The sequence below is a fragment of the Stomoxys calcitrans genome, chromosome 4 (assembly GCF_963082655.1).
Source record: "Stomoxys calcitrans chromosome 4, idStoCalc2.1, whole genome shotgun sequence".
In the NCBI taxonomy this organism is placed as follows: domain Eukaryota; kingdom Metazoa; phylum Arthropoda; class Insecta; order Diptera; family Muscidae; genus Stomoxys; species Stomoxys calcitrans.
Genome location: NC_081555.1, coordinates 31646106 through 31673935, shown reverse-complemented (window position 1 = coordinate 31673935; position 27830 = coordinate 31646106). Strand labels below are relative to the sequence as shown.

The window sequence follows — 27830 nt, the reverse complement described above, 5'->3', positions numbered from 1 at the left end:
GCAAGTCATATCTTCTGGATAAAATATCAATGCAATATTGTGCTGATAAGTTATCAATAGCATGCAATAACACATAATAAACGATTAATGGCGATTGGCCTATATAGTATATAAAACACAGCAACTATTACAATGAACATGCATCAGTTGTGTCATGTAAACTCCCCATTAAACTTTGAAATATTTTTACCCAAGACTTTTTAGCTTCTTTTTGCTAATTTACTTTGTTTTTTTGCTGTACTATTTATGTTACCCAAAGAAATGTCAGATTTCTAATCGTTGTTCGTAGCTGCCATTTTTCTCAGAGAGGGAAAGTTCATTTTTAAAATAATTTATTGTCTGGGGCTTTATTTATCGATTTTCATATTCAATCATCGATTTATACCTATATCGATTTGGTTTTATTTTATATTATCGAAATAATTTTTGTTTTTTTTTTGTTCGTGATATCATCCCGTTGTTTTATATATCAATAAAACGTTTGAAGAAAAGTAACAAAATAACAAAATATGTTTTTAAACAAATCTCCTTAATAATAACATTGGTGTTGGATACATTTATAAACTATAGTATTAAACTAATTGAAGTTTAAAGTGGAAGTGTGTTTTTTTATGTGAATTTGTAGGTGGAGAAATCGTTGAACGGTCGTTTTTGCACACACACTTGACAAAAAAAAAACTTGTATCGAAACAGGTGGGTGCTTTCTTTTTTCATTGCTAAGATAAAAGCGTTTGTAAACTCTACTCAGAATCAAGATAAAGTATGCCTATTGACTTGGCCACTAAGCAATTGAGGTGATGTCTCATCAATTTGATTTTTTTTCATCTTCAAAGCTATTATTAAATCTCTCATCGTCTTCAATAGAGAAGAAAAAACAATCAGCTGTTGGCGTTGTGTATTGTAATGCGAGAGGGAGTTTTCACATTGCATGCATAAGGGGGTGGGTGTGGGTTGTGGGGTGTAGCATATTGCGGTATGTCTTGTCTTTTTGTTTGTTTACATTATTGTGCATTGAATCATTATTATTATTTAGTAATAAAAACAAATAATTTTGTTTCAGTGTGAGTACCAGAGCAAATATGAAATGAATATAGAGGAATGTGTCATTTGTACACGTTATGGGTTTGCCAACAAAGCTATAAAATAAACTTTAGATTCACTTTAATTAACAATTTATATGTGATTTTATGGAATGTTTTTCCTATTATTAGTAGTAATTTTTTAATACTTAACTATTTGTGGAAAAATTAGCTAATTGATAAAGTGTAATTATTACAAGCAAGTGCTAACAATTTGTTTAATTATAAAAATTTCAATAGGTTGGGTATACTAAATTCGTTTTTGTTGGCGCAGATCGATCCCTATACATAAACCCAGCATCTCGGTGAGTGGCAAAATGAATGTTGAGTAGAGGATAAGTAAGGGTTAAATAATGGTGGAGATATTCGCCCAGTTTCTTCAGTTTACACTGAGATGGCAGCCCTTGCTGATGACGGGCTCTGTCGGGTTAATCCGTTACGTACTACAGGATACCATGGGATTGGTTGTTGTTGTACTCTACGGGTATTTAACTTCTTATGTATACGTTAGGTTAGGTAAGGTTAAAGGGGCAGTCTACCATCAGACTCAAAGAGACGTTTTCGTCCATTGTGGTACCACAGAAACAGGAGAAGGAAGATACCTTCTAGTTCCTAACTTTAAACCATCCAAATCGCTTTAAAAAGTCCACCAAATTGCGAATGTTCACATCAAGTACTCGAAGAAATTAAACCTTAAGTGGACCTCCTTCTGACTGCCATTGCGGTACACGCACACAGGAGATTTTCCATAGTCTCCCTTGATGTCATCACAGCTTCTGCAAAAGTCGTTACTTTTAACCTTCAGCATGTTTGCCGATCAGACAGTGAACTGTCATGATGGAGACAATCACTGAGACGCCCCATCTGTCATTCGTTGCCATTCGGGCCTAATCCTGAATACTTATTGGTCGATTATGGATTGCAACCCAACTTCAAGTGAGTTGCCAACTGGCAAATTTGTTATAGAAATGTCATTTCTGCATTGAATTCTAAACTTTTTTACAATTTACTTAGTAGCCGAATATTCAAAATACTGATATCGACTGAAATTAAAAAAAAATTTAAACTCTATACTAATTTTTATTTCTTCTGGCAATGCAACTATAGTTGAGTTGCCTTCCATAATCGACCCCTTAGCTTACATGTCGCTAGGGCCATACCCACAGATTCCAGTTACCCTAGAATGTGACTAAATACCACATAGAACTGCGGACGACAAAATGATTTGCGATTTCAATCCTGGAGGTAGATATAGCTTACCGTGGTCGATTGGTAGCCATCCCACTAGGACCGCTTGATCGGAAAAAGTCATGAACATTTCGATTCAAGATTGAACCTCAATTTCAAGTGTGCTGAGCCCAAAAGACTTTGTGCAGGGCGTTAACTTTTTGAGAAGAAGATTCTGTATGGTTTAAATCCTCGCAATAATTGCCAACATAAGGAGGAAATAACCACCGTCTTGTCCGCTGAAGGACTTGATGGGATCAATTCGGTGCATAGTATGAGCTGCCATGGTATTGCCTACTGTTTGGCTCTCTGTCCATCTGTCTGACTCACCCTTCATGTAAAAACTAGCTAGCTTAAGCCATTCCAAAACTTGGGAACCGACCCCAATCAATTCTGCTAAAAATTTACACAAATAAGCTAAGCAAAATTCGTATTGTGAAAACATCATTCCACCAAATCAGCCAAAAATTGAAGCTTTTTGGGCCGTAGAAGATTTCTTCTTACCGCAATCTTACAATAAACTAAATTTCAATGGGTATTGACTCTCTTTTGATGTTCATAGTACATCAATAGGAAATATCTGTGCAAATTGTCAAGCAGATGTCTATATTCGTTCGATCGCTATCGTAATTTCCACAAACGTATGGACGTGGCTAGATCGACTTTGAATGACACTCGAAATTCGAGTGGCTCTTACAATCCACAAAATGTAAACAGGTATCTTGCGTCTTGCCTATGGCTTCGCATCTCTACTCACTGAAAAAGCATAACACTCAAAATTACTTTCTACGGTTGATGTTACTCTTTTTTTTGCTACAACAATTTATACTTTTGATTCCACGCATTGCTCCAACTGCATAATATGCATTATACGAAAACAAAATCTCTTCATACCTAGATATACAGTAATACCTCGATTTACGTCGTCAAAAAAAAGTGTTCCCAGTAACTTCGATTTACGTCGTCTAAGAATTTTCAAAGCAAAAATCGGTCGATGGTCTTTTCTGGTTGTACATTGGCTAAATGACATTATTCTCTCTTAAAATAGAAAATAATATCTGAATCTGAAAATCTGAGCCAAAAATGCCATATCGGCAAACTGAACTGATTTTGATAAAATTATGCACATATGTTGGAACATTAGAAAGAACGTCTTGTGCAAAATTTTGTAAAGATCGGACCAAAATTATGGCTACTAGAGCCTTAAAAGGCCGTATCGCATGAAATATATATACGGGAGCTATATCTAAATCTGAACCGATTTTGTTCAAAATCAATAGCGTTTGTCCTTGGACCAAAAAAGTGACTTATGCAAAATTTTACGATAATCGGACAACAAATGTGTCCTGTACCTTGATTACAAAAATATCGAATATCGAAAGAAGCATGCTAAATACGGCAGGGCTGAATCTAAGGAACCCACCACCATGGATTCTGCTAAAATTCATACAAAATAAATTGAGTTGAAGAAAATCATCTTATTCTACATGCCAAACTTCTGTCAAACCAGCAGCTCTAGGAACCGAACAAGTATAGTCGAGAGACCGGTTTACATGAGAGCTACATCAGGTTCTTGACCGATTTGGATCGTACTTGACACTGTTGTTGAAAGTCATAACAGAACACTATGTGCAAAATTTCAGCCAAATCGGACAAAAAATTGCGATTTCCAGTGGCTCAAGAAGTCAAATCAGAAGATCGGCTTATATAAGAGGTATATCAGGTTATAAACTGATTTGGGCCGTACTTGACACAGTTGTTGAAATCATAACAGAAAACCGCATGCAGAATTTCAGTCAATTCTGATGAAAATTGAGGCTTCTAGGGGCTCAAGAAGTCAAATCGGGAGATCGGTTTATATGGGAGCTATATCAGATTTTTGACCGACTTAGTCCGTACTTTGCATACTTGCTGTAAGTCATAACAGAGCACTTTGTGCAAAATTTCAGCCAAACCGGACAAAAATTGCGGCTTCCAGGTGCTCAAGAAGTCAAATCGGGAGATCGGTTTAGATGGGAGCTATATCAGGTAATAATCGATTTGGACGATATTTAGCACAGTGGTTGGCAGTCATAACAGAGCACTATGTGGAAAATTTCAGCCAAATCGGACAAAAATTGCGACTTCCAGGGGCTCAAGAAGTCAAATCGGGAGATCGGTTTATATGGAAGCTATATCCAAATCGGAACCGATATGATCCATTTGCAATCGCCAACGACCTACATCAATATTAAGTATCTGTGCAAAATTTCAAGTGGCTAGCTTTACGCGTTTGACCGCTATGGTGATTTCGTCAGACGGACGGACGGACGGACATGGCTAGATCGACTTAGAATGTCGAGACGATCATGGTTTCTTCGAAGAACCTTCTTAAAATTGTACGTAGTTAACGTTTTTGCTATACGATTTTTCACTTTTTTCCAACCATACAAATCAACCCGGCCTAATGTACACACATACACAAATGGTTATGTGTTGTTGTTTTCGTACCCATATTTTCATGTGGAGGTGGCGATCCTCGTCAAGCAACTGTAGGTGAGAAAGCTCGTTCCGGTCCAAAAGACCGACGCCGCGAGAACAAGGTGGCCATTGGTTATTTAAAGATGCCAATAACTCGCCTTATCATGTCGAGCATCATACACAAATGGTTATGTGTAGTTGTTGTTGTTGTTGTTGTTGTCGTAGCCACATTTTCATGTGGAGGTGGCGATCCACGTCAAGCAACTGTAGGTGTGCAAGCTCGTTCCGGTCCAAAAGACCGATCGCCGCGAGAACAAGGTGGCCATTGGTTATTCAAAGGCGCCAATAACTCGCCTTGTCATGTCGAGCATCATAGGCACTCAGTATTTATTAAAGTGCCGGTGCCGCCCGGCCTCTCACTGAGACTCTCCGCTCGATACCGTTGATTGACCGCAACTGCCGTTGCAGTTTAGCCGTTCAGTGTAGTTTTTACTCTACTCTCTCACTCTCATTCACGCTCTCTGCCTTTTTCCCTGGCTTTAACTCAGTGTTTTTGTCGCTTGGTGGAATAACGGATTCCTCTCTCAGCAATATACCCACATAAAACGGCCACATTGATTTGTTCACTAATACAATTGAACCTTGTACTTACAAGTACAGTGTCTATCATCCTGTTTGTTTTTTTGAGTTGTAATTTTTTTTAAACAACTTTTAATGTATGTTGTTTAGGTTTTTCTTAGAAAAATTATGCAATCTCCAAAGTTTCGCGAAGCCGTTCAAATTTTTGAGGCATTGTATAGAAAAAAACACAAACAAGTGCTAAAAAAAATATATTTTTTCAAATTTTGCCCCTTTTGATTTTTTTCAAACTTACCTCCAAATGTTGCTTATTCGTAAGACATACAAATTAATTAATGAGCTCAGCCTAACTTTCTCAATGTGCGTCTGATTGTAATAACTTTGTCATTTGTCTGCCGAAATTTTCCGCGAGGGATTCTCGCATGACTTCCGACACTACCAATGGTCAGTTTTATAGCACTACTGTTCAATTTTACAACACTACAGGTCAATTTTATAGCAATCGGTTCAGATCTGGATATACATAGCTCCCACCTTTCTCTTTACGTCCTTTTTTTCCCATAGAAGACCTCATATTAATATTATATCTTTTATGGGCTCGGCGATTTATATGTTTCGAGGTGTTACAAACAGACTGACTAGATTAGTATACCCCCATCCTATGGTAATGGGTATAAAAATAATTGCGTATGAGGTTTGCGATCTCTGTATATAGAAACGATCGTTTAGGGAAAGAAGATTGGATTGTGAACTATCAGTGGGATCGAACAGTCATACGTAGAGTTCAGAAAGCGAAGTGGAAGGCCCGTGTAGTTAAACAGGGATTTCTCAGGGGTGTTCTCCCCAACCCGTTAATTAAGTTTCAACCTAAAACGCATGATAGTTGTTACGCAAACCTTGTAGATCAAAAAATAGATTTATGGCCTGTTTGTCGATATCGAAGGCTAGATGAACGGCTGGCAACCTTTTTGATCTAGATTCGTCTATGTAGACATCTTTTGGTAATTACTTTCGAAGAGTTACATCGAAATACTTCCTTTTTTGCAGTAATTGCCGTGTAAGCAAACTCTTGAATTACGCGGTAATACAAAGATCAAATGTCATATTTGCCACGTGCTAATTATTCAAGATAACTACATACGTGTACTAGGTATTATGCATTGAAACACTTTATTTTAGAAAATGTAAACTAGACACGTTTAAGCATAAAAATAACCATTTTGAAGAGTTTTGTATAAAGAAATTATGGAACGAAATGAATTTAAAAAATTGTTAAGAGCAAGCCTTGTATGCTTCAAGGTATTTACTCCTAGTTAATGTATTTATACTCTCCGCCATAGGATGGGGGTATACTAATTTCGTCATTCTGTTTCGCACTGCGGCTCGCCGTTCGGACTCGGCTATAAAAAGGAGGCCCCTTGTCATTGAGCTTAAACTTGAATCGGACTGCACTCATTGATATATGAGAAGTTTGCCCCTGTTCCTTAGTGGAATGTTGATGAGCAAAATTTGCAATTTGCACTCCTTCCTTAAGTAACTTAACTTCTACGCCTAGACGAAATTGTTGAAAGTTCCTTCGCTATCTTCGTCTGTCGAGTGTTTTCTTTTTGTATTATTTATATGACTGTTCTTTTTATACCCTCCACCATAGGGGAGGGTATAAATTCGTCATTCTGTTTGTAACTCCTCGAAATATTCGTCTAAGACCCCAAAAAGTCGATCTAGCCATGTCCGTCTGTCTGTCTGTCCGTTCGTCTGTCCGTCCGTTTGTTCGTCCGTCTGTCCGTCCGTCTGTCCGTCCGTCTGTCCGTCCGTCTGTCCGTCCGTCTGTTCATCCGTCTGTCCGTCTTCTCGTCCGTCTGTCCGCCCGTCCGTCTGTCCGTTCGTCTGTCCGTCCGTTTGTTCGTCCGTCTGTCCGTCCGTCCGTCCATCTGTCCGTCCGTCTGTTCGTTCGTCTGTCCGTCCGTCTGTCCGTCTGTTCGTCCGTCTGTCCGTCTGTTCGTCCGTCTGTCCGTCTGTTCATCCGTCTGTCCGTCTTCTCGTCCGTCTGTCCGCCCGTCCGTCTGTCCGTTCGTCTGTCTGTCCGTCTGTTCGTCCGTCTGTCTGTCCGTCCGTCGGTTCGTCTGTCCGTCCGTCTGTCCGTCCGTCTGTCCGTCCGTCTGTCCGTCCGTCTGTCCGTCCGTCTGTCCGTCCGTCCGTCTGTCCGTCCGTATGTCCGTCCGTCTGTCCGTCCGTCTGTCCGTCTGTCCGTCCGTCTGTCCGTCCGTCTGTCCGTCCGTCTGTCCGTCCGTCTGTCCGTCCGTCTGTCCGTCCGTCCGTCCGTCCGTCTGTCCGTCCGTCTGTCCGTCTGTCCGTCCGTCTGTCCGTCCGTCTGTCCGTCCGTCTCATAGTGCGTCTGTTCGTCCGTCCGTCTGTCTGTCTCATAGTGCGTCTGTTCGTCCGTCCGTCTGTCTGTCGAAAGCACGCTAACCTTCGAAGGAGTAAAGCTAGCCTCTTGAAATTTTGCACAAATACTTCTTATTAGTGTAGGTCGTTTGGAATTGTAAATGGGATATATCGGTCCATGTTTTAATACAGCTGCCATATAAACCGATCTTGAATCTTGACTTCTGGAGCCAGTGGAGGGCACAATTCTTATCCGATTCGGCTGAAATTTGCATGAATTGTTTTATTATGACTTAAAACAACTGTGCTGAGTATGGTTGAAATCGGTCTATAACCTTATATAGCTGTCATAAAAACCTATGGGGGGTCTTGACTTCTTGAGCGTCTAGAGGGTGCAATTCCTATTCGATTTGGCTGAAATTTTGCACAACGTGTTTCGATATGACTTCCGACAACAGTGCAGAGTATGGTTGAAATCGGTCTATAACCTGATACAGCTGTCATATAAACCGATCTTGAATCTTGACTTCTTGAGGCACTAGAGGGCGCAATTTTTATCCGATTTGGCTGAAATTTTGCAGGAGGTGTTTTTTTATGACTTCTAACGTCTGTGTCGAATATGGTTCAAATCGTTACATAACCTGGTATTGCTGCCATATAAAACGATCTTGAATCTTGACTTCTTGAGGCACTAGAGGGCGCAATTCTTATCCGATTTGGCTGAAATTTTGCAGGAGGTGTTTTCTTATGACTTCTAACGTCTGTGTCGAATATGGTTCAAATCGTTACATAACTTGATATATCTGTTATATAAAACGATCTGGAATCTTGACTTCTTGAGGCACTAGAGGGCGCAATTCTTATCCGATTTGGCTGAAATTTTGCAGGAGGAGTTTTTTATGACTTCTAACGTCTGTGTCAAAAATGGTTCAAATCGTTATATAACCTGATATAGCTGCCATATAAACCGATCTGGGATCTTGAATTCTTGAGCCTCCAGAGGGCGTAATTATTATCCGATTTGGCTGAAATGTTGTGCAACTGCTTTTCCCATGACCTTCAACATACTTGTCAAATATTGTCCGAATTGGCCTATAGCTTGATATAGCTCCCATATAAACCGATCTATCTATTTTACTTCTTGAGCCCCTAAAGAGCGCAATTCTTACTCGAATTGGCTGAAATTTTACACTATGACTTCTACTATGATCTCCAACATTCAATTCAATTATGGTCCGAATCGAACTATAACTTGATATAGCTCCAATATTAAATCAATTAATTTCTGTAATCCTTTGTTTGCCTTAAAGGGGATGTCGGGAAAAGAACTCGACTAATGCGATCTATGGTGGAGGGTATATAAGATTCGGCCCGGCCCAACTTAACACGCTTTTACTTGTTTATATGTCATTTGGTAGCAAAACTTAAATAAAATACTTTTATTTTTATTGCCTTTTATTTCGATGATATTAGATTTAAATTAAATTTATTCATGCCTAATCAATGACATCAATAGGTCACTTAAGAAATTTGCCATTACTTTGTTGTAAAGGCTGAATAAAAAATGAAAACTTTTCATCTTACTGAGCGAGCGTGTGGCATTTCATTGTGTGACTGTTGGAACATCTTATGAATGTTTAAGTGATGAAGTCATTGTTGTGTCAAAAAGTCATGTAGTAATGGGGGGGGGGAGACAGTTGAACTTTATTGCAAACCCTAATACCAAGAATTCAAATCATTTACATCAATTTATGTGTGATCAAATATGGAAGGGTTGACGGAGAAAAGTTGTTTGTTTGTTTGTTTGTTTTAACTTGTTTTATGTGTTCAAGTCCACGTGAAAAAAGAAAACATCAACTGTCATAGCGAAAATTTTGGGGTGAAAAAAGTAGCAAATTGAAAAAGTCAAATGTAATAAATAACTTGTGATGGGTTTCCTTTTTAGCTTGTTATATTAATATATTATTGCTAAATAGGTTTACCCGTTTTCCAAATGTTATGACATTTAATGACCATGTATTTTTTGTTTTTTGGAAAAATATGCTATTAACAGCCGCGTTTTATTTGGCATGCTTGTGAATTTACCAGTGTACACAAATAGTTTAGCCTGTGAATTTATTACCATTACTTGAGAAATTGAAAACTTGCGTGTCTTCCTATATCTTAAATCAAATTTCCATAAAACGCACGAAAGCGTTTGTTTGAGATAGGATATTTCATGCGTTAATCAATAAGCAAACATTGTAAAGTAGTTAATATAGCAAAGTTTGAAAATTGTCAGGGATTAACGAAAGCACCCTATAAGTGCTCAAGAAGTCAGTCCTAAGATCAGTTTTTATGGTATATAATCACGTTATAGGCTATTTTGGACTGACTATTCTTAGTATGAACGTTGAAGATCATTATATTGGGTTGCCCAAAAAGTAATTGCGGATTTTTTAAAAGAAAGTAAATGCATTTTTAATAAAACTTAGAATGAACTTTAATCAAATATACTTTTTTTACACTTTTTTTCTAAAGCAAGCTAAAAGTAACAGCTGATAATTGACAAAAGAAAGAATGCAATTACAGAGTCACAAGCTGGGAAAAAATTTGTCAACGCCGACTATATGAAAAATCCGCAATTACTTTTTGGGCAACCCAATAGAAGTCGTTATATAAAATTTCAGCTAAATTGTATAATAATTACGCCCTCTGGAGGCTCAAGATGTCAAGATACCAGATCGGTTTATATGGCAGCTATATCAGGTTATGGATCGATTTGAATCATATTCGATACAGTTGTTAGAAGTCATAACAAAACACCTCAGGCGCCCTCTATAGATTGCAATAGAAGTAAAATCGGAAAATCTAGATTTACCCGTTCGACCGCTATAGTGATTTCGACAGACGTACGGACGGACGAACATTGCCAGATCGACTCAGAACGTCCAGATGATCAGGAATATATATACTTTATCCAGACTTAAAGTCTTGAGGCAATAAATAAGTCATTTTTCATTCCATTTCGATGAAATTTGGCACAGTGTGTTCTGGAAGACCCAAACGCATTCCTGTCAAATGTGGTACAAAACGGGCAATATTTGGATATAGCTGCCATATACACCGATCTCCCGATACTGTGTAACGAGCCTATAAAAGAAGGATTTTTCATCCTATTTCGATGAAATTTGGTTTAACCTATATTTCGATTTAACCTTTTTGTTGGATATCGTCACGATCGGACCATATTTGGATATAGCTGCCATATAGACCTCTCCCAAAATAGAGTATTGAGCCCACAAAAGGAGCATTTTTATCCGATTTGATGAAATTTGAAACAAATGGTTTAGTTTTTACCAGGTAAATATCTTTTGGGCATTTCCCCATGGCCCATCTCCAGTTACGGTCCCATTTGGACCATTCTTGCTAAGGATGTTGGAGGTCGTTATAGAAGTTATCGTCATATCTAAATACGTAGCGATTGGGCTTTATACAATCCTATCCGATTTACATGAATTACAAATATTTGTGCGGCAAGCTTTTCTCCTTTGAAAGTTAGCGTGCTTTTGACAGACGGACGGACGGATGGACTTGGCTAGGTCAAGTTATATGTAATGATGATCAAAAATTTATTCTTAATAGGGCTGAGACGAATGTTCCATGGTATTATAAACAAAATGGCGAAGTGAACTTCCTTCTAAACAGGCAAAAATGTGCTAAACTCGGCCGAGTCGACTCTTAAATACCCTCCACCCAAAACTTAAATAAGTAAAAGTGTGCTAAGTTCGGCCGGGCCGAATATTGGGAACCCACCTCCATGGATTCTGCTAAAAATTTATACAAAATAAATTTAGTTGAAGGACATAATTTTATTCTACATCTCAAACTTCTGTCAAGCCAGCAAAAATTAAAGCTTCTAGGAACAGAACAAGGATAATCAAGAGACCGGTTTATAAGGGAGCTATACAGGCTATATTTCAGCCAAATCGAATAAAAATTGCGGCTTCCAGGGGCTAATTGCAAATTTTGCCCATGAACATTCCACTAAGGAACAGAGGCAAACTTCTCACATATCAATGAGTGCAGTCCGACTAAAGTTTAAGCACAATAAGGGGCCTCCTTTTTATAGCCGAGTCCAAACAGCGTGCCGCAATGTGACTCCTCTTTGGAGAGAAGTTTAATATGGCATAGTACCTCACAAGTGTTGCCAGCATTAGGAGGGGAAAACCACTGCTGAAATTTTTTTTCTGATGGTCTCGCCAGGATTCGAACCCAGGCATTCAGCGTCATAGGCGGACATGCTAACCTATGTGCTACGGTGGCCATTGGGCTAAATATGTCAACGTGGTTTGTATGGGAGCTATACCAGGTTATATACCGATTTGGATCGTACTTGGCACAGACGTTGGAAGTCATAACAAAACACTTTGTGCAAAATTTCAGCTTAATCGAATAAAAATTGAGGCTTTCAGGGGCTTAAGAAGTCATATCGGGAGATCGGTTTCTATGGGAGTTTAACCAGGTTATAGACCGATTTAGACCGTACTTGGCACAGTTGTTGGAAGTCGTAGCGGAACACTATCTGTCAAATTTTAGCCAAATCGGGCGAAAATTGAAGCTACCAGGGGCTCAAGAATTCAAATCGGGAGACCGGTTTATATGGGAGTTATATCCAAATCTGAATCGATATAGCCCATTTGCAATCCTCAACGATCTACATCAATATTAAGTATCTGTGCAAAAGCGGCTAGCTTTACGCGTTCAACCGCTTTCGTGATAGCGACAGACGGGCTGCCATGGCTAGATCGACTCAGAACTTCTAGACGATCAAGAAAATATTGGTTAGTATACCCCATCCAATGCACACATTGTTCTGTTATGGCTTGCACCAACTTTGCCAAGTGCGATGTAGCTGAAATTTTGCACATAGTGTTCTGTTATGACTTCCAACAACTGTGCCAAGTTTGGTTCAAATCAGTCAAGAAGTTGATATAGCTCCCATATAAATCGATCTCTAGATTTGACTTCTTAAGCCCCTGGAAGCCACAATTTTCACCCGATTTGGCTGACATTTTGCACATAGTGTTATGTTATGACTTCCAAGAACTGTGACAAGTACGGTCAAAATCGATCTCCCGAATTGACTTCTTGAGCCCCTGGAATCAGCAATTTGTGTCCGATTTGGTTGAAATTTGGCATGTGTTCTGTTATGGTTTCTAACAACTATGCCAAGATACGTCCAAATCAGTCAAGAACCTGATATAAATTCCTTATTTTAGTAAAATTAATGGTGGTGGGTTCCCAAGATTCGGCCTGGCCGAACTTAGCACGCTTTTACTTGTTTTTCTTTCGTTCTACTTACCTTACCTTGCGCTTGCTGTCCAACATTGTCGTGTTTAACTCCCAAATACCTTACATTTGAGTCCTATATTGCCATGGACGGTAAATATGTCCGGTTTAGTGGATGTTTAGGGGTTGTGGGCGGCCACAGTTCACAACTTCTAGAAATCCTGCCTTTATTAAGGTAAACATTTTATAAATTGATCCACCTTAATGTTAATATCCTTGTATAGATTGGAATATATAAACTTGTTTCTGTGTACTACTCTATACAGGCGGTAACTGAACGGCATAACTATACATCGTAAATACCAAAGGGGCATAAGAATTTTCTTTGCCGCCTTATGGTCTGAGCAATACTGATGTGTTGGGGGCCCACCTTCCACATCTCCATAAGGTGAAGTTAGACAGACAGACATGTGTACTAGATATACATTTTGCTATATGAAAAGACATTCTTCCAGTGCTTAGCACAAATAGAGTAGAGTAGTAAGAGCTAGAGTAGCAGCAATCGCATGGAAAAGATTATAATATTCTGGGGAGAGATTAAGTATAAGACTAACAACATCTTTTTGTTGTTTTCTGCTGAAAGCAACACAACGCCCACGCACGCATCCCTTGCCTCCCCGCTGCTCGTACTTCAGATAGTGGCATGGGAGAAATCTGTTGACGGCACTCACGTTATTCTAGGCAAATAGTTTGAAAAAGTTGTCCTTAGACCATCAAAGATTGCAGCAATGTGTATGGAAAATCGTTTCCAACATGAAACCTCTTCGACAGGACATTTGTGAATACGACGATTGGTAATCAATGGTATTACTCATTTATGTACATATTACACATACAGACGTCCTATATACACACAACCACACACGCACACACATAAATTCATATTGTTTTCTTATAAACCCAGTAATGGTCAAATGATAAAAATGTCTTGCCATTGTTAAGCCCTCTTGCATGTTTACATCATCCAATTTCCCAAAATGACTAGGATCATGTGTCCATTAGATAAATAATTTAAAAAGAAAGAAAACATTTAGTAGATAAAAAACAGAAACATTTCATAGTAAACAACCAAATCTGTCCCTCCTTCTCAAGGTCAATCGTAAAAAGGAGCATGAGTGCGATGGTGGAAACATAATGAAACTAGAATTCCTAGAACAGAAAATTTATATAACTTTGCGAAAGAGAAATTTTATTAAAAATCACATGCAAAATTTGCACCCAAATCGGACAATAATTGAGGCTTCTTAGTGGTCAAGATGGAGGCCAATGTAGCGCAGAGGTTATCATGTCTACCTTTGACTCTGAACGCGTGCTTTCAAATCCCGGCGAGAGCATCAGAAAACATTTTTGGCAATGGTTATACCATCCAAGTGTTGGCGAAAGTTTTGAGGTAGTCATCCGTGTAAAACTTCTCTTATTATAGAGATAAGTCAAATCGGGAGATCGGTTTATACGGGAGCTATATCAGGTTATAGACCGATTCGGACGGTACTTGGTACAGTTGTTGGAAGTCATAACAGAACACTACATGCAAAATTTCGGCCAACTCGGGCAAAAATTGCAGCTTGTAAGGGCTCAAGAAGTCAAATCGGAAGATCGGTTTATACGGGAGCTATATCAGGTTATAGACCGATTCGGACGGTACTTTATACAGTTGTTGGAAGTCATAACAGAACACTACATGCAAAATTTCAGCCAAGTCGAGCAAAAATTGCGGCTTGTAAGAGCTCAAGAAGTCAAATCCGGAGATCGGTTTATATGGGAGCTATATCAGGTTATAGGCCGATTTGGACGGTACTTGGTACAGTTGTTGGAAGTCATAACAGAACACTACATGCAAAATTTCGGCCAACTCGGGCAAAAATTGCAGCTTGTAAGGGCTCAAGAAGTCAAATCGGGAGATCGGTTAATATGGGAGCTATATCAGGTTATAGACCGATTCGGACCGTACTAGGCACAGTTGATGGAAGTCATAACAGAACACTACAAGCAAAATTTCAGCCAAATCGAGCAAAAATTGCAGCTTGTAAGGGCTCAAGAAGTCAAATCGGGAGATCGGTTAATATGGGAGCTATATCAGGTTATAGACCGATTCGGACCGTACTAGACACAGTTAATGGAAGTCATAACAGAACACTACAAGCAAAATTTCAGCCAAATTGGACAAAAATTGCGGCTTGTAAGAGCTCAAGAAGTCAAATCGGGAGATCGGTTTATATGGGAGCTGTATCAGGTTATAGACCGATTTGGACCATACTAGGCACAGTTGTTGGAAGTCATAACAGAACACTACAAGCAAAATTTCACCCAAATCGGAGAAAAATTGCGCTTACCTCAATTTATATTGTTTTTTCCCCAGTGCGGTCTTGCCTTCAGAATGTGGTTCCTTTGCTGTCCTTTGCGGCTTAAAAGGGCTCAAGAAGTCAAATGGGGAGATCGGTTAATATGGGTCCTGTATCAGATTATAGACCGATTCGGACCGTACTAGGCACAGTTGATGGAAGTCATAACAGAACACTACATACAAAATTTCAGCCAAAATTGGACAAAAATTGCGCTTACCTCAATTTATATCGTTTTTCCGCAGTTTGATCGTGCCTTTAGAATGTCGTTCCTTTGCCATGCCTATTATTTTCTTAGTAACATTCGTAGTTTTGGCTGCAGTATCCATAAAAGGCCTTGGCGTAACAGATATGCCCTTAGTTATGTCCATCGATTTTGGCTCGCTGGCTTTAATGCTCGCTTTTGAACCATCCCACATGTTCCGCATAAGTGGTTCCCATTTGGAATTCTTTCCGTCTGAAGTGAGAATCTTGCTGGCTCTTAAAACCCTTGACGTCTGCCACATTTCGAAATGTATACCAATGGATGGTACCGGATCCATCCATTGGTATACATTTGTTTACTGTAATATTCCACAAATTAAAATTGTCTCTTCCAACAAAATTTCTAAAAAAAAATTCTAAAAAATCCCTAAAGTAAGTAATCAAAACAAGTAACAGGCAACCATAAAAAGTAGCATACACATTTTTTTGTCAGCAGACTTGTGCACTCAAAACAGCAGATTTTGTTAGCTGAAATAGCAGTAAGAAATGTTTGCTAATATAGCAGCCCTATGTTTGTTCAAACAGCAGCAATCTCTGCTTTCCCATTTTCAACAGGCAAAAACTGCTGTTTTGAGTGGCAAACATTTTTGCTGTTTTGAATAACAAATTTGGTTGAGTGTAGCAGACTAGATTAACCGCGGCCACCCTTTATTGGCATGGTCGATAAATAACTCCTGTTTGGGGGTGCTTTACCCCCAAACAGGAGTTATTTAGGTTGGCCGGTTCTTCACACATTTCGTAGATCAACTTCGTGCTCTACTCTCAAATACCTTTTTTTTGAGATAGTCGTTTTGGTGGTGTTTTGGATTGAGGCTGACCCGCAGACACTTGATGCCGAAAAGTGGTTATACATTTCATGCTCTACTCCCAAAGGCCTTTCATTTGAGCGCCATATTGTTATTGTCAGTCAATATGTCCAATTTGGCGGAGAGTTTTGCGGGTGTAGCGACTTCCCAAACACTAGACCCCAATTTGGATTTCAGATTCTTATTCTACTCTCAAATACCTTTCATTTGATTCCCATATTGTCATGATTGGTCTATGTATCCCTTTGGCGTGCTTTGGGAGTGGGGCGGTCTCCCTAGGCACCCCACCCCAAATTTGGCTGTGTAAATCACGTAAGTGGCCGAAGGAATAAATATATCCGCTTGAAATTTTCACAGATACTTTTTATTGATGTAGGTCGTTGGGGATTGCAATTGGGCCATATCGTTTAGGATTTGGCTGTAGCTCCCACATAAAGTGGTCCTTCTCCAAACTTTGTTGAGTTCGAGAAAGGAGCTTCTAGCCTTGTTAATACGTATTTATATGTCTGCCTCTGATCCTTCGTTCTTTGTTATTTTCCTGCCAAGATAGGAGAAGTTGTCAACTTCTTCAATGTTATGGTCATTTATAGAGTGAGTGGTGTCAGATTTTATGTTTCTATCCTCATCAATTTGGTCTTTGCTATGTTTATTCTCAAGCCTACGTTTGCAGCATTTTCAATCACTCATTGCAGTTTCGTCTTTATGTGCTCGAAGCGATGTGCAAAGAGGCATATATCATCGGTGTCTCCGAGGAAGTCGTTAATACCCCAGCGTATGTCATAGGGTGCCTCAGCATTAATTGCTCCTAATACGGAGTCTAATAAAATTAAAAATAGCATCGGTGCCAGGATGCAACCCTGCTTCACTTCTTTGTCGATCCTGAAAGGTCTGAGGAAGTCGTTAATACTCCAGCGTATGTCATAGGGTGCCTCAGCATTAGTTGCTCCTAATACGGAGTCTAATAAAATTAAAAATAGCATCGGTGCCAGGATGCAACCCTGTTTCACTTCTTTGTCGATCCCGAAAGGTCGGCTCTCTTTTCCATTAAAACGGACTGAAACTGAAAGCATTCCTATAGTGCTCCCTAATTAGTGTCACGATTTTTTCAGGTATGCCCTTATTCAACAGCGTGCTCCACATTGAACTTTGCCTTAGGTGTATTATTAAGTTTTAATAATACACCTAGGTGTATATTAAGTTCTGCAGACTGTTCCACGATTATGCCCAGGGAGTTAATGTGGTCGGCAAAAGAACGTTCTGACCGAAAACCTGCCTGTTCCTTCCTCAAAATGCTGTCAAGTGCAGGCGAAATACGCTGCAGAAGAAGACTCGCCATCACTTTATTTATGACGTTTAGCAATGTTATCCCCCTCCAGTTCATACACTGGGTGAGGTCACCCTTCTTTGGAATGTGGCAATGATCACCTTCTTCCATTCCATGGGGACAGAGTTTGTATACCAGGACTCCCTGATTATTGTTGTGATCGCTTGAGCTAGGGGATATGCCCCATATCGTAAAAGTTCAGCGGGTATATTACCAGGGCCGGCTGATGTGCCGTTTTTTGAACTAGACCAGAACGGCCTAAATTTTTTCGCAGATGGGTGGGGCCGTAGATATACCCCTGCGTGGGTCTCGGTGCACTGGGGGATAAAGAAGATCGAAGCTTACGTCCTTGGTTGCTAATCCTGCGGAGCTGAAGAAACCGCGCCATTGCTCTAATTGCTGTTCGGGTGTTGTTAATTCCGATCCGTCCTCATCTTTTATTATTGCCGTTGGTCTTATATTGTTGTCACTCATTTGTTTTACTGGCTTGTAGACACCACTCATGTTTCCAATATTAGCTGCATTTTCGGCTTGCTCTGCCAGCATATTAAAATATATTCGCTTATCTCTGCTAACTATGCGCTTCACCAGCGAAGCGGAGGCGCGATATTCAGCCCTGGCTGCGATATTTGTTGCACTTGAGCGTAGCAGAGCCTTGCGTAGACGTTTCCGGTGTTTTATTTCCTCTATAGTTTCGTTGCTTATCCATGGTTTTTGGGAACGGCGATCAATGCCTATGATAGAGGTGGCCGTCTCCGTACATGCTGCAGTTATGTCGGCCCATGTATGGGTGTTATTTTGCAGCTTCTGCGTTAATGTTGCCATGTATACGCTGTTTCGGGCTCTTTTAGGTTTAAGAGGTTGAACTATGTGCTTCTTGTTTGAGTCCTTTTCACGACGGCTGGGCGTAGACCTCTAGAGTGGCCTCTAAGAGCATGTGGTCACTATCGATGTCGACTCCTCATCTAGTTTTCACATCCATCAACGAACCCAGAAAGAGTTTGCTGATTAGTACGTGGTCTATTTGATTACCGATGTTTCCATCTGGTGATTCCCAAGTATATTTATGTATATTTTTATAGGAGAATTCTGTGCCTCCAATAAAGAGCCGGTTTCTTGCACAGAAATCAACCAATCTGTCATCATTGCCATTCCTGGTATCGCCAAGTCCTTGCATTCCCATGATTGATTGTAGATTATTGTTGTTATTTCCCACTTTGTCATTAAAATTTCCCATGACAAGTTTAATGTCTCATTTTGGTAGAGAGCGTGTCACTGAGTCGAGTTGGGAGAATTGATCCTTGGTTTCGTCGTTATCGGGTGTAGCATTATAAAATCGATATTTTGCGGAATTTTGAACTTAATCTTGCCGTCATGATGCGTTCAGATATACCATTGTATGATAGAAGAGTTCGCTTTGCTTTCAGCGACAGTAAAAGACCGACCCCATTTTTTTGGTGGATTTCATTGCCTGAAATTATGAAATGGTAGCCACCTTGAAGATCCATAGTTCCGGATTTTGGCAATCGCATTTCACTTTAACCGAGGATGTCTAGTTTGTAGTTTGACATCTCGTTCTGGACTTGGTAAAGTCTCGACCCTTTGAGAGAGTTCTGACGTCCCATGTTCCAAGCATAAACCGTGTTCTGAATCCATGGGTCGTCATTGTTGATGATGTTTCTGAGTTGGGCCTTCGCATCGGTGCCTAGTGTTGGGGCTGCCAGCTACACCCAAGGCCGGGGATTCTTGATGGTGAATCTTCTGAAGATCTGTGAGCGCCACCGTTTGCCATTTCCTTTGGCTCATCCGCTGCCGACCCTATTGAACGAACCCATCGTGATCGTATTCGTATCTGTGCAGGCGGGACACCCACTGCTTGTGCTAACCTGTTGGTTCGCCCCGCATATTTTTAATTTCTGCGGTCAAATTTTTGAGCTTTCCGTCCGTCCGATGGGAGAACTAGCACGGACATTACCTGATATAACTCTCATATAAAACGATCTCCCGATAAGCCTTCTACGGCTCCCAGGAGCTTTAACTTTTGCCTGTTTTGGTAGAAATTTGGTACCTAAAGTAAAATTATGATTGCCCAAAAAGTAATTGCGGATTTTTCATATAGTCGGCGTTGACAAATTTTTTCAACGGCTTGTGACTTTGTAATTGCGTTCTTTCTTCTGTCAGTTATCAGCTGTTACTTTTAGCTTGCTTTAGAAAAAAAGTGCGCGAAATTTTGTTTACATTTGTTTGTTTGGCGTCAATTTTAATATGGAGCCCACAAAGGAGTATTTTCGTCATATTTTACTTTATTATTTCCGTAAAGGAAAAAACGCGGAGCAGATTGCTAAAAAGTTACGAGATGTGTATGGTGATAAAGCCTTAAAAGGAAGACAGTGTTAAAATTGGTTTCGCAAATTCCGTTCTGGAGATTTTTCACTTAAAGATGAGCCACGTTCAGGTCGGCCAAATGAAGTTGATGATGACCAAATCAGAGAGAAGTTAAATATACCAAAATCAACCGTTCATTATCACATAAAAAGTCTTGGACTGGTAAAAAAGCTTGATATTCGGGTACCACATGTATTGAAAGAAATTCATTTTACAAAACGAATCAACGCTTGTGATATGCACCTTAAACGCAATGAATTCGATCCGTAAAGGTGTCATATTCCACCAGGACAACGCTAGACCGCACACATCTTTGGTCACTCGCCAAAAACTGAATGAGCTTGGCTGGGAACTTTTGATGCATCTACCATATAGGCCTGACCTTGCACCATCAGACTGCCATTTATTTCGATCTTTGCAGAACTCCTTAAATGGTAAAACTTTCGGCAATGATGAGGCTATAAAATCGCATTTGGTTCAGTTTTTTGCAGATAAAGGCCAGAAGTTCTATGAGCGTGGAATACTAAATTTGCCAGGAAGATGGCAAAAGGTTATCGAACAAAATGCCAATTATATATTTGATTACAGTTCATTCTAAGTTTTATTAAAAATGCATTTACTTTCTTTTAAAAAATCTGCAATTACTTTTTGGGCAACCCATACATTTTGTATAAATGATTTTGTATAAATGAATTTGGGAACCCAACCATTGTGATGGATTCCCTAGATTCGGCCCTGCCGAACTTAATAAGTTTTTGCTAGTTTCTTCTTTTTATACCCACCACTCTAGGGGTATATAGATCTAGTCATTCCGTTTGTAAAACCTCGAAATATTGATCTGCGACCCCATTAAGTATATATGTTTCTTTTTGATTGTCCTGACATTCTTCTAAATCGATTTAGTAGTCTGTCCGCCCGTCAGTCTGTGGAAATCACGATAGCGGTCGAACGAATAAAGATATCCGCTGAAAATGCACAGAGACTTCTTACCGATTGCGTTTTCGATGGGGATTGCAAATAGGCACAAACCGATCCCCAGTTTTGACTTCTTGAGCCACTATAGTCCTCAATTTTTGTACGATATGGCTGAAATATAGGAGTAGGACTTCTGTTCCGACTTCCAACATCCGTGCCGAGTATGATTGGCATCGGTGTTTAAACTGATATAGCCTCCATATAAATCGATTTGACTTCTTGAGCCCCTAGAAGCCTCAATTTTCACGCGATTTGACTGAAATTTGCAACAAAAACTTATTTTACGACTTCCCCCATCCTTGCCGAGTTTTTAGCAACTGTTATAGCCGCCATATAAACCGATTCCTGGATTTGACTTCTTAAGCCCCTAGAAGCCTCAATTTACATTCGATTTGGCGGAAATTTAGCACAGAAGACATCTGCTACGACCTCCATCACACCATCCGTGCTAAGTATGTTCCAATCGGCCTATATACAGATATAACCTCTCTTATATACCGATACCCCGATATGAATTCTTGAGACCATAGAAGCTGCAAACAATTCCCGATGTGATTGTTAAGTTTAAATTATTATCAGAATCCATGGTGGTGGTTACCCAAGATTCGGCCCGTCCGAACTTTGCACGCTTTGTGCTGTTTTATTTATTTTTTAATAATCTTTACAGGTGAGTCTTAATTAGTTTTTGATTTTGTGTGTGTGTGTGTGAATTTGTTTCTAAACCATTTTGCATGTCATATGTCCCTCGCCTTGTGCTATTTGTTGCATACTATCCCAAATTTAGATGTTATCAATTAAAATGCGTTTTATTGTTTCCTCGATGCGCAGCAAAATGTAAAAATATCCGTGTCTTATGATAAAGGTAATAAAGAAAAAACTCCCATCGTAAATGAAAACGAACATTGTAATCGAGGTGAGCGACACTTCTTTTGTAACGACATAAGTATGCACATTAAGCGGGTGTAACAATACCGATTAGATAAGCGACATCTACGGCGACAACGACAACGACAACGACGATAGATGACAATCTACCAGCGATATTGATTGCTATCCAATAATAATAACAACAACAGCACAAACAAAAAGAAAGACCAACTGTGGAAGCTCAGGCAACCCAGCAGAGCCGGAGTTTAGGGGGTACTACTGCAGAAGGCCTATTGAAATATCGAAAATTTCCAAATTTCTAAAAAGAGCTTTTGCAAGGTCTTTAGTTTTCAGCGCTGTATGGATTCCTTTAAAAGATAATAAAACATTAACTGAAAAATTAACGGTAAAATAAATATAACACCCAAATGACTTTAGCAGTTGACTAAGGTTAGGTTGAAAAGAGGGTGCAGATATTAATCAGACATACACCTAAGCCAGTAATCGGCTTGTTGTATTGTGTCCCCACCTAAGTGTAGACCGGCACTTAGGTGGAGACACAATACAACAAGCCGATTACTGACTTAGGTGTATGGCTGATTAATATCTGCACCCTCTTTTCAGACGCGAAAGCCGGACAATGACAAAGGAAATGCTCGAATGTCTCATCACCTTCCCCGCATGCCCTGCACATGCCATCACTTGGCATACCGATTTTACATAAGTGAGCTCATAATCCTATGTGTCCTGTTATGATACCAATAGCTATGCTGACCTTCTTCTTACTTCCATTCAGTAATAGGGTCGTCTTCTCACGATCTGGATCCCCTTATAGCATTTTCACCGTCCTACCGACCGTTTCGCTGTTCCACAGGGTTGCATGCACATTCATCGCCCTCGCCCTTAACTCGGACTGCGTCGACCCGAAAGGCTACGGGTTGACTTGGTTGTGTGAGTTTTAGTAAGTTCCAATGTTAATAAAGTATTTTCAAATTCTTACACCGGTATTAACAAAGCCTAATGTGGAGTTGAAATAGTTTTATTTGACTGATTTCCTTTTACTGTCAAATAAACATATTTTAGGGCTTTACTAAGTTTTGTAAATAAGACCGTTAGAATTCAAAAAGAGAAAGAAAGAAAAATCGCTCCCTCTCTCTCTCTCCCACTGTATGTTGGGAGAGCCTGATAAATAGTTTTTCAACAGAGTCATGTAGCAGGAGACCTAAGAGACTAAACCCAATCAAAGAGTCAGGAGTTGGCGTCAATTTGTTTTCATACATTTCATACGGGAAACATAATAGCCCTGAGGCCAGTGGCGTTAGAGTCCCATAGAAAATGCTTGTAAAACAATCTAACGCTGACTCTTGATTCTTTGAATGGGTTTAGGCTCTTATACCTATTCTTTAACATTTCAATTGTTGTAAAGGCCTTGCTGACCATTGATTTGCCCTATTCAGATGGCAAGTCTTTTTACTGGGAGTGTTGTGGCAGGCCTTTTGTTTGCCAGAATAATGAAAACAAAACTTTATATCAAAACTGACATGACATGATTTCCGCCCCTGGGAAACTCTCACTTACTCACACCACTCTAGCTACCACCTGAATGCTGAATGTGTTGCACTGCAATTTACTTTTATTGATGTGATAGGTAATCACCACCACTACCACTGCTAGGTCCTCTATCACAACCGACACGTGACAGACAAATCACTTAGAATAGCACCCTGTTGCACGATTGAATATCGCGTGTATCAATGATAGTGGTTGTCATGTCCCAAAATAGCTATTGGGAGTTTTATTGGATTAGCCAAATCGAACAATGTCTGTGGGAGTCTTTTTCTTTTTGTTGTTTGTACTAAAATTTGAAAAAAAACACGACTTTATCCAAGATGTTGCGGCATAGTTTGAAGGTTGGTGTATTTTGTTCTATGCAGGCGAAAGGAAACCGAAGGCAGAAGACATTGGCTACAAGTACTTCTATGAAATTGTTGCTTCATGATTTTCTGGGAATTCGTTATGCATGACATGGGATATGAAATGCATATTTACATTACACTCCTAAAGTTCAAGAGGGGGATTTCAGCATAAAAATTTATCCCAACTTGGGGTAGGGATCAAATTATATAGTGGATAGCTCATAGGTAGGCTAAGGGCTTTCATTCAGTCATAAAGACGGAAAGCGAAAGATATTTACTTGGTTACATCCAAAGTTAATTACAGACAGCAAGGTAGATGGAAAAAAATTCGGTCGGGCCGAATCTTGGAACCCACCACCATGGATTCTAATAAAAGTTTACAAAAAAATAACCTAGTGAACCTTGACATGTGTTCTTTATGTAAAAAATTTCTGCCAAAATCAGTCAAAAATGGAAGCTTCTTGAGGCTGTAAAAGATTGATTAATATGGGAGCTATATCAGGTTATCAACCGATTTAGACCAATACTCACCACAGATGTTGTTAAAAAAGTTGAATAAAATGAAATGCTACCATTGTATATTCCTTGACAGCGAGAGAACCCTCTATATAGCCGACTAGGTCGGGAAGGGCTGTTTCAGTGGATTTGCCTTTACTATATGCATGCTGCTGCCGCGACAGGCGATCTCCAGGAATCTTTGCCCTAACACATGTTTCTATTAATTTCTCAAAAGTCTTGAGCATAAATGATGACAGACTAATAGGACGAAAATCCTTCGCCTTCGTGTGGTGATGTTTTCCTGTCTATCAGACACAGCTTGTTATTCAACCGGTACGATACATCATCAGGGCCTGGCGACTTAAAGGAGTCGAAACTTCTTATTATCGCCCAAAGGATTTTCAGCTCAGGCACAACAGTGACATACCAGTGACACATCTTCTGGCGTCACGTTGTCCGTTGGAGAATTTCCCGGGAAATGTCTATCAACGAGTAGTTCTAGTGTTGCCTCACTACACATTGTCCATACATTCTCTGACTTATGAATATACCCCAACGTAATAGGTCTCGAGGACAGATTCTTCCTTAGCCTAGAGGCATCAGATGTATCCTCCAGGGAGTTGCAGATTTTTCCCAGGATTTTTTCTAAGCCTTTCTCAGCTCGCCCTTATATATTTTTGGAGCTCAGCCTTATAGAGGTCCCAATCGTGTGGTGCTCTTGTGGCTTATGCTCTGTTGAAGAGTTTTCTGCAGTCCTTCCTTAGACCAACCAGCTCTGGGGTCCACCATGGCGGTCGCTGTTTGTCCCTTGGCTTGGCACTAGGATATGCTGACACAAGCGAGTCATTCTGGACTTCGTGATCCACTTGACCATTATGTTTATATCCTGCGCTGTTGCCACTTCCTTTTGTGGTCTAGAAGGGATAGACGTGCAGAATTTGTGCCGAAATTTATCGCAATTCGCCTTTCTTCTGTTTAGCCGCGGTACCACTTCTGCAGTATTTTCTCAGAGAAGCTGTGGTCATCCAACATTTCCCATTCGCATATTCTAGCGCTTATATTCTTCGATACAAAGGTAAAATCTAGTACTTCCTGCCTGTTCCTGGTATTAAAAAGTCGGTTTATCCCCTTTATTACAAATCGCCAGATAGCAACTTATAATATATTCAATAAGCAGCTTACCCCCTTCATTGACATCCGAACTTCCCCATATCTGGTGATGTGCATGAGCATCACTTCCTACAACGAGGCTCATCTTCCCTGCAGAAGCGGCTTCAACCAGAAACTTAAGGTTTAAAGGCGGCATCTCTGAATCATGTGCCCTATATAGGTAATTCAGCCAGTAATGAGACTTAATTATTTCAAGGCTGGCTACTACTAATTCTCCAGTGCTAAGCGACAGAATAATAAAAACATTTGGACTACTCTTTGCAAAAGTACAGGCTCTGTGTCTCCCATTCCCCGTATCCTTAAGTAGTTCAAATCCCGAAATTCTTAGTCCACGAACCATTCCTCCATAGACCCAGGGTTCCTGGATAAGAACCACATCAAATCCCCCTGCCATCAGGAGGATCTTTAGTGCCACCGAAGCGGCCTTACAATGGTGGAAATTTCAGAACTTCCACCACTGCTGCGTTAGCCTCGTCTTCTCATTGCTACCTTTAAATTAAGTTTTCTATTTACTAACGGACATGACCCTCCATTTCAAAGTTGGTCGCTGATAGATTCTTATTTTTCTTCATAGATGACTGTCCAACTGTTTTTATACCCTCCACCATAGGATGGGGGTATACTAATTTCGTCATTCTGTTTGTAACTACTCGAGACCCCATAAAGTATATATATTCTTGATCGTCGCGAAATTTTATGTCGATCTAGCCATGTCCGTCCGTCCGTCCGTCCGTCTGTCTGTCGAAAGCACGCTAACTTCCGAAGGAGTGGAGCTAGCTGCTTGAAATTTTGCACAAGTACTTCTTATTAGTGTAGGTCGGTTGGTATTGTAAATGGGCCATATCGGTCCATGTTTTGATATAGCTGTCATATAAACCGATCTTGGGTCTTGACTTCTTGAACCTCTAGAAGGTGCAAATCTTATCCGATTGGAATGAAATTTTGCACGACGTATTTTGTTATGATATTCAACAATTGTGCCAAGTATGGTTTAAATTGATCCATAACCTGATATAGCTGCCATATAAACCGATCTTGGGTCTTGACTTCTTGAGCCTCTAGAGTGCGCAATTCTTATCCGATTTGAATGAAATTTTGCATGACGTATTTTGTTATGATATCCAACAATTGTGCCAAGTATGATTCAAATCGGTTCATTCTGGTATAGCTGTCATATAAACCGATCTTGGGTCTTGACTTCTTGAGCCTCTAGAGTGCGCAATTCTTATCCGATTTGAATGAAATTTTGCACGACGTATTTTGTTATGATATCCAACAATTGTGCCAAGTATGGTTTAAATCGGTTCATAATCTGGTATAGCTGTCATATAAACCGATCTGGGGTCTTGATTTCTTGAGCCTCTAGAGGGCGCAATTATCGTCCGATTTAACTGAAATTTTGCACGTAGTGTTTTGGTATTATTTTCAACAACTGTGCTAAGTATGATTCAAATCGGTCCATAATCTGGTATAGCTGTCATATAAACCGATCTTGGATCTTGACTTCTTGAGCCAATTGAGGGCGCAATTCTTATCCGATTTGGCTGAAATTTTGCATGAGGTGTTTTGTTATAACTTTCAATAACTGTGCTAAGTATGGCGTAAATCGATATAGAACCTGATATAGCTGCCATATAAATCGATCTGGGATCTTGACTTCTTGAACCTCTAGAGGGCGCAATTCTCATCCGATTTGGCTGAAATTTTGTACAAGGGCTTCTCTCATGACCTGAATCTAGTATGGTCTGAATCGATCAATAGCTTGATACAGCTCTTATATAAACCTATCTTTCGAATTTGCTTCTTGAGCCCCTACAAGGCGCAATTCTTATCCGAATGAACTGAAATATTACACAATGACTTCTACAATGTCAATCAGCATTCATTTATGGTCCGAATCGGACTATAACTTGATATAGCTCCAATAGGATAACAGTTCTTATTCAATATTCTATGTTTGTCTAAAAAGAGTTACCGCGCATAGAACTCGACAAATGCGATCAATGATGGAGGGTATATAAGATTCGGCCCGGCCGAACTTAGCACGCTCTTACTTGTTTAAATGTTGAACATTTAAAGTCGCTGCTATTTGTATGGTTATTTTGCGGCTCTAACTACGGTTCATTGTTCTCTTGTCCCAAGGTTAATTTGCTAATAACAAGGCGCAAAGTTAAGAATTTGTTAACCTACCATTCAAAAAAAAATCTTAATATGAAGGAAAA

The 27830-nt window shown here is 39.8% G+C and overlaps 1 protein-coding gene across 2 annotated transcripts in view; it reads left to right on the top strand.

Annotated features, from left to right (window-relative positions):
• Positions 1-427: 427 nt before the first annotated feature.
• Positions 428-27830, top strand: part of LOC106083902 (syntaxin-binding protein 5) — a 152644-nt gene continuing 125241 nt past the window's right edge. The window contains exons 1-2 of one of the 2 annotated variants that reach the window (XM_013247197.2): positions 428-491; positions 626-693. The gene's annotated coding sequence lies outside the window, so the exon portion shown is untranslated. Of the gene's footprint in view, positions 492-512; positions 694-27830 lie in introns of those variants that run through there. The other variant, XM_013247196.2, reaches the window with a different exon arrangement.